Source organism: Macaca nemestrina, chromosome 11, assembly GCF_043159975.1.
Source record: "Macaca nemestrina isolate mMacNem1 chromosome 11, mMacNem.hap1, whole genome shotgun sequence".
Classification (NCBI taxonomy): Eukaryota; Metazoa; Chordata; class Mammalia; order Primates; family Cercopithecidae; genus Macaca; species Macaca nemestrina.
The window spans coordinates 126698046-126707236 of record NC_092135.1 but is presented as its reverse complement, the minus strand read 5'-3'; the positions used below and the strand labels follow the sequence as shown (position 1 = coordinate 126707236).

General features: G+C 41.2%; 1 long non-coding RNA gene across 2 annotated transcripts in view; it reads right to left on the bottom strand.

Moving 5' to 3' along the window:
* Positions 1-597: 597 nt before the first annotated feature.
* Positions 598-9191, bottom strand: part of LOC139357017 (uncharacterized) — an 89289-nt gene continuing 80695 nt past the window's right edge. Inside the window, exons 1-3 of one of the 2 annotated variants that reach the window (XR_011609621.1) lie at positions 8394-8421; positions 1215-1277; positions 598-926 (exon numbers count right to left, since the gene is read on the bottom strand). This is a non-coding gene — a long non-coding RNA (uncharacterized lncRNA). Of the gene's footprint in view, positions 927-1214; positions 1278-8393; positions 8422-9191 lie in introns of those variants that run through there. The other variant, XR_011609620.1, reaches the window with a different exon arrangement.

The window sequence follows — 9191 nt, the reverse complement described above, 5'->3', positions numbered from 1 at the left end:
AGGATCATGTCTTCATCAATATTGATGTTGCAAAAGGTATGGTTTCCTTAATCCCTCCAGCAAGGAAGTTTATTTCATGGAGAAACACATGAGCAAATGATGCAATTAAAACATGGAACATGGCCGGGCGCGGTGGCTCAAGCCTGTAATCCCAGCACTTTGGGAGGCCAAGACGGGCGGATCACAAGGTCAGGAGATCGAGACCATCCTGGCTAACACGGTGAAACCCCATCTCTACTAAAAAATACAAAAAACTAGCCGGGCGAAGTGGCGGGCGCCTGTGGTCCCAGCTACTCGGGAGGCTGAGGCAGGAGAATGGCGTAAACCCGGGAGGCAGAGCTTGCAGTGAGCTGAGATCCGGCCACTGCACTCCAGCCTGGGCGACAGAGCCAGACTCAGTCTCAAAAAAAAAAAAAAAAAAAAAAAAATGGAACATTACCAGTCTTTCTTCTGCCATGTTATGCCATCTCTCTGTCTTCCTAAGCAAAGTGAAGTGGAAACCTTGATTGTGATCTTAACAACCATAACTGCTTAACAGTTTGATCTCCTGGGCTCAGTAGAGAGTGAAAAGAGTTTCTGAAATCCATATTGTGCATGTCTCTAAATATCCTTTCTGTCAAATCTTTCCTCAAAAGCTAAGCACATACCTGGTTGTCTTTGAGCTACAATACCTACATACTTCTCTGGGGTTCTTGTAGTACTTACCATAAAGCCAGATTGCTGAAGAGATTGCAGAATCAACAACAATGAAAAGGGAGTTATTTCAACATGGTCCAGCAGCTTGCAAAAAAAATTGGAGAAAAACTCCTTATTCTTTCATGAAAATATCAAGCCAGCTCCAAGAAGCAATAGCATGTTCTCAAGCTGTAGAATTTTGTGTTTATTGTCTTCCTGCCAGTCATTTTGTTTCGACATCCCACATTTTTCTAGGCAGAACAATATGAGAATATGAAAGACATACTTTTCCAATTTGCACACCACAGAACTCTCAAAGGTCATGAACCTGCAGGATTTCAAGACAGGGATCCCAAGGAATATTGGCAGACAAATAACACACTGACTCTAACACAATTGAGTTGAATAATAATAACTGAAAAATTCCTCATTCACATTCAAAATAAAATTAATTTCATAATTTTAGAATTAAAAATAATCAAGCGTTACTTGAAGGTTTACCTGTCTCTCACCTGATTAGGAAGGTATAATATATTTACCTGAGATGGGGTAATGTGAGAGAAAGAAATTGGCCATGGGTCCCGTAAATGCAGCCGTATTATCTGCAGCAAAAAAAGAGATAACTAACTTAAAGCTGATCAAGCCATGAGTGAAGAATATGCATTGATTTTTAGCATAAAGATTAGAATAAAATATTGACAAACTGGAATTTATGTGGTTTCGAGCTGTCCATGTGGAGATGGAGAGGAAAATGCCAAATGACAATTGATGGTGGAAGTGGGAAGACTTAGCTTAGAGATAAAAGATTTTGGAGGAACATAGCTTTGTTCTTAAATATGTGATGAAAGGATCAGACTTGTTCAAATGGTCCCAAAAGGAGGAAGCAGAGCCAATGTGAAGTTGATTTTGTCTCATCAGTGGAAGGTTGAATGTTTCAATCTACATTAATGGTAGATTGGTATAATAATGGAAGGAACTTTCTTGGTAGTGGATTAATTGTGAGTTCACCTACAAGCATTTCTGATGGTGTGAAAAAGTTTTAAGTGTACAATGTGCTGTTAGCTTGGTTTATCATTAATCAAACAGAGCTGCTTTAGAAAGTCTTGGGGGCAATATTAATGATGACACTGGGTCAACAATTGTAAATGAGACTGTCTTGGACAACTGCGGATGAATGGGCATCCTGCCCATGAGGTCTCATTCAACTCTGCTTTTCTGTGAGAATGTTGCCAGGGAGTTTCTCTTACAGACCTTCCTGATTTTCTAATAAAAAGGTTAGCAAATGTGATCTGGTCTCTTAAGAAAGTGAGCAGTGAGAAAGACAAACTTAAACATATAGATAAGCAGTAAGTTTTCATTTTTGTCAACCTTCCTAACTCTGTATTACCTGAACTCCTCCCTGCCACCCTTTTCCTATTTTAACTTCTCAGATCTGTACACTTGCTGTTCAAATCCCTACCCCTACACACACACACACACACACACACACACACACACACACACACACACAGAGCAGTGTGGCATCCGCAGCCAACTTTCTGGTTTTTATTTTTTATTGTTTAATTTTATCTCTATGTGACAAGATATCACACAAACACAGACAGAACTTGCTGGACACTTCTCTTCATCCCAAAGCATCTCATGTTCAAATTCCTATTATTCTAATTTAACTGATTAAATAAACTATGAATTAGAAGCAAAATTATGCACCTTATACAGCTGATAAGTATCTCTATCAACTGTCTATTTTTCTCTCTCTTAATCTTTTAAGGGTTTCTAGCACCTGAAAATGATGCTTCCTCTCACCCTAATACAATTCCAATAGTTTGCATTTCAGCATGCTATCTAGTGGTGGTTCAGTCTACAACAAAATGGGGATAGAAAACCTGTCAACTCGCCAGGATAGAGAAGATAACTGGGGGATAGTTAGGGACCAATACCAAATAAGTGGACAGTCTGCATCAAAGAAACTGGCAGGAAGTTGCTAGAACTTTGCTCTAGGGAACAGAGATCTGGGGATGGGTCCCCGAGAAGCCAGATCACTGAGCATAGAACTGAGCCAAGAAAAAAAACGCAGAACTCAGCCACTAGAGTTAGAATTCCAACTGGAATGCAATCCTTAAAAACAAAGCAAGAGTCTAGACAGTTGAGCTGCCAACAAAACAAATCAAAAACAAAAACAGAGTTGGACAGGTAACAAAGTGAACACAAAGCTAGTGAGGAGAACTTGTCCTAGGAATGCCTGTGACATCATTCCTGAGGTCAGGGCTGTGGCCGTGTCTGGAGTAGGCCGCTGCTGAGTTTGGAAGTTCAGTGTCCCCAGGTTCTAGGATGAAGCAATGCAGAAGAAGGGAGATAGTGAGTCAACGTGGGGCATTGACTAGTCTTGTCTCTTGGCTTCCCAATGCCTGGAATCTAGGAACCTGTTTCAGAAGTTTGAAGATGCTTTCTGTCTTTCCCAAAAAAATTAAATTCTTTTTAAAATTTAAAAATATTTAAAAGATTAATAAAAATGGTATTTATTCATTGTGTAAAATGTGATGATTTGACATACGTGTACATTATGCACTGATTACCACAGTCCAATTAATTAATACTACCATCATCTTTCATCATTGCCATTTAGTGTATGTGTAGTGAGGAAACTTAAAATATGCTCTTTTATTATATTTCAAGTGAATAATATGGTATTATTAATTACAAGAACCATGCTGTACATTAGAGCCTCAGGACTTTTTTTTTTTTTTTTTTTTTTTTTTGAGACGGAGTCTTGCTCTGTCGCCCAGGCTGGAGTGCAGTGGCGCAATCTCGGCTCACTGCAAGCTCCACCTCCCGGGTTCATGCCATTCTCCTGCCTCAGCCTCCCGAGTAGCTGGGACTACAGGCGCCCGTTACCACGCCCGGCTAGTTTTTTGTAGTTTTTAGTAGAGACGGGGTTTCACCATGTTAGCCAGGATGGTCTCGATCTCCTGACCTCGTGATCCGCCCGTCTCGGCCTCCCAAAGTGCTGGGATTACAGGCTTGAGCCACCGCGCCCGGCCAGGACTTATTAATCTAATAACTGAAAGTGTATGTCTTATGACCAGCATCTTCCTGTTTCCCAGAACCCCTAGCCCCTAGTAACAATCATTCTATTCTCTGCTTCTATGAGTTTGACATTTTAGATTCCACATATAAATGAGATTACATAGAATTTCTCTTTCTGCGTGTGGCTCATTTCACGTATCATAATGTCTTCCAGGTTCATCCATGTTGTCCCAAATGCCAGCATTTTCTTCTCTTTTTAAGGATGAATAGTATACCATGTGTGTGCATGTGTGTGTGTGTGTGCACTGCCACATTTTCTTTATCTGTTTATCCATTGACACTTAGTTTTTTTCCATATTTTTGTTATTGTGCATAATGCTGCCGTAAACATGGGAATGCAGATATCTCTTCAAGGTTCTGATTTCATTCCTTTGTATATATACTTAGAAGTGGGATTGCTGGATCATATGTTAGTTCTGTTTTAATCTTCTGAGGACTCTCTATACTGTTTTCCAATACAGCTGTCTCAGTGTACATTCCCACCAACAGTGTGCAAGGATTCTTCACTTATCTCCATACCCTCACAGCTTTTATCACTTGTCTTTTTGTGGAAATGCTTTCTTCATATTTGCACAGCCCTACAAATGTTCAGTATTTAAAATTGATGAGGAACTCACCGAACAATGACTCATTTAAAACAATCAAAAAGTAATTTTTTTGATAATAAGAGAGCAACCAAAACAAATGAAGAAATAATATTTTAAAGACAACAATACATGTATTTTTTCTTCAGCAGACTTCAGATAACACATCCTCCTTCGGCTCCAGCTCCAAATATTAATTGTCAATAACATCAGGAAAGCAAGTCACACAGAAAGGTATGATGACTTTTTTCATCCTAAAGTTTTTAATATTGCTATTTGCCTCCATCTTGCACTGCTTATTTCTGCTTTTCCCACTATTCATTTACAATAGGAATCTGAGTTTTCTGCCTGTCCTGGGCCAGTTTTGCCCTTTTGCTCTTTAAGCAACAGAGGGCCTCCAATGCAGGCAAATCGAAATACCATAAATATTTTGCCACTCTGTTGTCCATAAGATCCGATCAGCACAGATATGGCAACAGAGTCTTTTTACATCTCTGCTTCTTGCAAGCTTTCTTTGACTTAAAACATACCTTTCAAGTATAGGAAACATATGAGAATGTAGAGAATGTCTATCTGTCAAACTGTGGTAGGTAGACTCATGGCTAGCTATGATTTATTGTGTCTACTATTTGACACTTGCCAGATTTTCCATGTGATCTTTACGGCAACCCTAGGACGTAACTGTTATATCCTCTTTCTACAGCTGAGGAAACTGAGAACTGTCCAGCAGTTAGTTTGCAGCTGAGTTTGGACTTGAAGCCTGATGCATCTATTTTTCCAAACCTGCAAATTCTTAATACCTGTTAGTTGGTGTATTTGTTTCCAGTTGGCCTAACACACATTTATTATCTCACAGTTCCGGAGGTCAGAAGTCTAAAATGTGTTTCATTCTATTAAAATCATGATGTCAACAGGGCTGTGCTCCCTCTGGATGGCTTAGGGAAGAGTCCGTACCTGGCATTTTTCCAGCCTCTGGGGGTTGCTGGCATATCTGAGCTTTCAGCTATTTCACTCCAATCTGCCACCTTCTCCATATGCCCTTCTGCTCTATATATCTATCAAGTCTGCCTCTGCCACACTCTTTTTTTTTTTTTTTTTTTTTTTTTCCGAGATGGAGTTTCGCTCTGTAGCCCAGGCTGTAATGCAGTGGCGTGATCTTGGCTCACTGTAATCTCCTTCTCCCAGGTCCTGGTTCAAGCAGTTCTCCTGCCTGAGCCTCCTGAGTAGCTTGAATTACAGGTGCATGCCACCATGCCCAGCTAATTATTATTATTTTTTTTGTAGAGACAGGGTTTCACCATGTTGGCCAGGCTGGTCTTGAGCTCCTGACCTCAAGATCCACCCACGTCAGCCTCCCAAAGTGCTGGGATTACAGGTGTGAGCCACTGCGTCTGGCCCCTCTGCCTCACTTTTATAAAAACATCTGTCATTGGATTTAAGGCCCTTCTGGGTAATCTAGGATAGACTCTTCCCATCCCACTTTGTTGCCAAGGCTGGAGGACAGTGGCATGATCACAGCTCACTGCAGCCTCCACCTCCCAGGCTCAAGTAATCCCCCCGTGCCCTCAGCCTCCTGAGTATCTGGGACCACAGGCACGTGCCACCATGCCTATTTTTTGTAGAGATGGGGTTTCACCATGTTGCCCAGGCTGGTCCCAAACTCCTGGGCTCAAGCCATGTGCTGGCCTCGGCCTCCCAAACTGCTGGAATGACAGGCCTGAGCCACTATGCTTAGCCTCAAAATTCATAATGTATCATATAATTTGTCACGTAAGGAAGCATTCCCAGGTTTCATAGATTAGAGCATAGACATATCTTTCTAGGGGGTTACAATTCAGCCCACTACGGTCGGTAATTCAATAGGATGTTTAAGTGTATAAAGTTTTATTAAGAAGGTAAGCCTCGTGTGAAGTGTTCTTAGCATAATAAAGAAGGAGAAGGAGAAGAAAGAGGGGAGGAGAGGAGATTAAGATGGTCAGAAGGAGACCCGGCACATGTGCACAGAAGTGACACCACATGAGAACATGTGAGAAGGTGGTGACCTGAGCGCAAAGAAGCAAGGCCTCAGGAGAAACCAAACAGCCAACACTTTCATCCTGGACTTCCAGCCTCCAGAACTGCGAGAGAATACATTTCTGTTGCTTGAGGTACTCGTCAATCAATCAATCTATCAATACGGTCTTAAAAATTTTCCTGCTACCTGTCTTCACCACTTTAAAAAATGATACATATTTTGTCACATAAGGCAGCATTAACAGATTTGGAATATAAAGGGCAATTTTTTGTTGATGTCCCTGGAAGTCCCCACCATGTTAGTAGTAAGATCTCCATCAGTGGGACCGACACAAATCACGTCCAGTGTCAGACACATAGGTGCCCCGTGGACAGCTGTGCATTCCCCAAAGACCTCGATTGTGACCCTTGCTAAATCCCTGTCTTCCCATGGGTGTGTTCTGCCTTTTATTTTGTTGGGACTTGGAAGAAATGTGAAGTATTCCTCCTCCTCTATTACAACCACTTTTCCAGATTTTGTGTTTTGAGTTCTAGATGCCTTATTTCAAGAGAGTAACAAATCTCCTGTTGGCGTGCCAGAAGTAGTTGCCAGGCACTAGAGCTGTGGCCCCCATCCAGAATACTTTATTAAAATGCATTGGCTGTAAAAAGTGGAGGTGATTTAATCCAGAGAGAAGAGGGGCTTGGGAAGGTTTCCCACAACATGATGAGACAGGAGGTGCTAAGCTATAAGTGTGAGCATGTGTCTAAGTGTGAATTTGTATGTACATTTCACCAGTATAAAGCAAAGGACGGTGTTTCTGGGACTGGCCTCATAGGCAAGGAATCTGTGAAGCTGTTAAAGCTATAGGTTTCTAAGCTTTTACCCAAACATATCAAATCTGAGTCTTTGAGAGTAAGTTCTAGGACTCTTGCTGGTTAACAATTTTGTGAGATATCAGAGCAAACTTTGACACATGCTGCCCTGGTGAACAATGGGATGAGAAGGATCAGATCATGAGCTTGAAGGTGTTTGTATTTGGAAGCCCAGGCTGTGGGGAGCAGAATCAACCAATAATGTGGGAATCAGGTTCCTCTTTACTAGGGGCTTGTTATTTTCAAGGGAGCAAATCTTTTCTTCTGTTTTAGGTAACTTGATTTATACTGGAAGTTGATCAAATATAGATAACAAAACTTAAATATTGAGAGAAGATTTCTGGCCCAGTGAAGCTAGTCTTCTGTATCATGAGAGTCCTAATCCTTCTGCACTCTTCTTTCTCTTCCCTCCCAGGGCAGGTACTTCTTTTCCACTGGTCTGCAGGCTTAGGTCACTGCACTTTGGGATCTGACTTTATACTGCCGGAAACAAAGGGTACTATTGACAAACTTGGCCTTAATATTGTGAAAGAAAAATAAACCTTGGGGCCCCAAAATCACGAAGCTAAAGGGAAAAGTCAAACTGGGAGCTTCTTAGGGCCATTCTGCCTCTCATTCTATTCGGTCATCCTTCTGCTCACAGATAAATGCATATCTGGTTGCCTCCTTCGGAAAGGTTAATCAGAAACTCAGAAGAACGCAACAATTTGTCTCTCACCTACCTGTGACCTGTCCCTGCTTGAGTTATCCCACTTTTCCAGATGGAACCAATGTACATCTTCCATATATTGATTTATGTCTCATGTCTCCTTAAAATGTATAAAACCCACCTGTGCCCCAACCACCTTGGGCACATGTCATCAGGACCACCTGAGGCTGTGTCACAGATGCGTGTCCTCAACACTGGCAAAATAAACTTTGTAAATTAACTGAGACCTGTCTCGGATATTCGGGTTCATGATATTATGATCATGGCACGCTGGGGACCATGAACACATTTGTTTCACTGCTAGGCTGGCTCAACTTTGACTTCCGTGGACACCAGATTTCTTCATATTCCTTAAATGGTGGACGATCCACTGATCTGGGTTACAGAGCTTCTTCCTGATAGAGACGCAGATGTCATTGCACATTCTTAGTCATCAGATAAAGTGCTCATTATGCCATTCTGCTACTTACAAGCTGTGTACTGCAGGGCAAGTTACCCAGTCCGTCCAACCTTCCTTCCTGAAAAAGCGATTATATAACATCATGGTGAAGAGTGAAAGAATTAATGCATATAAAGTGTTTATTATAAAAGCTGGCAAATACAAGTGTTCAATAAACATCAGGTATTATTTTCATTGTTGTCATTATTATTCATTTGCCTGAGGTAGCAAGCAGTGACGCTGAGCTGGTTTGTTTTCTGTCTGATTCTAATGCCTGAGTTCTTTACGCTCACTCTACAAGAAGGGAGAGACGGGGCTGCCCCTTCCCTTCCAACTAAACTCGGATGATGGTGGATGTCTGTTCGTAACACAGTCAGCGTCAGGTGCATGAAGGGCTGTTTGGTGTGATAATAGATTCTTAACTCTACAATGTGGGAGGAGGCATTGCCTATAGTTGCTGTAGATTAACAGGAATCTTACATGCCCAGCTTTAAATATCTACCATTATTTTCGTCTTCCTTGTTTACTGTAGCCTAAGTTAGGCATTTTATCCAGTAAAGAGCTGGTGGTTACCATTTAACTCATGCCATCTATCTTCTTTAGAGAAGAAAAGGAAAAAAGGTGGTACTATTAAAATGCTTCTAACCAAAATGTCCTTCAATTTGATGTTCCCTTAGGAAAAAAAAAATGGCTAAAATCTTTCCAGGAAATATGTAGTGAGAAAAAACAAAAAACAAAAAACAAACAAACAAACAGCGCGATGTGTTTATTATACTCCAATCCTAGGGGAAATGTTGAAACCCATTCTAAATTGAGCAATGATTCTGCA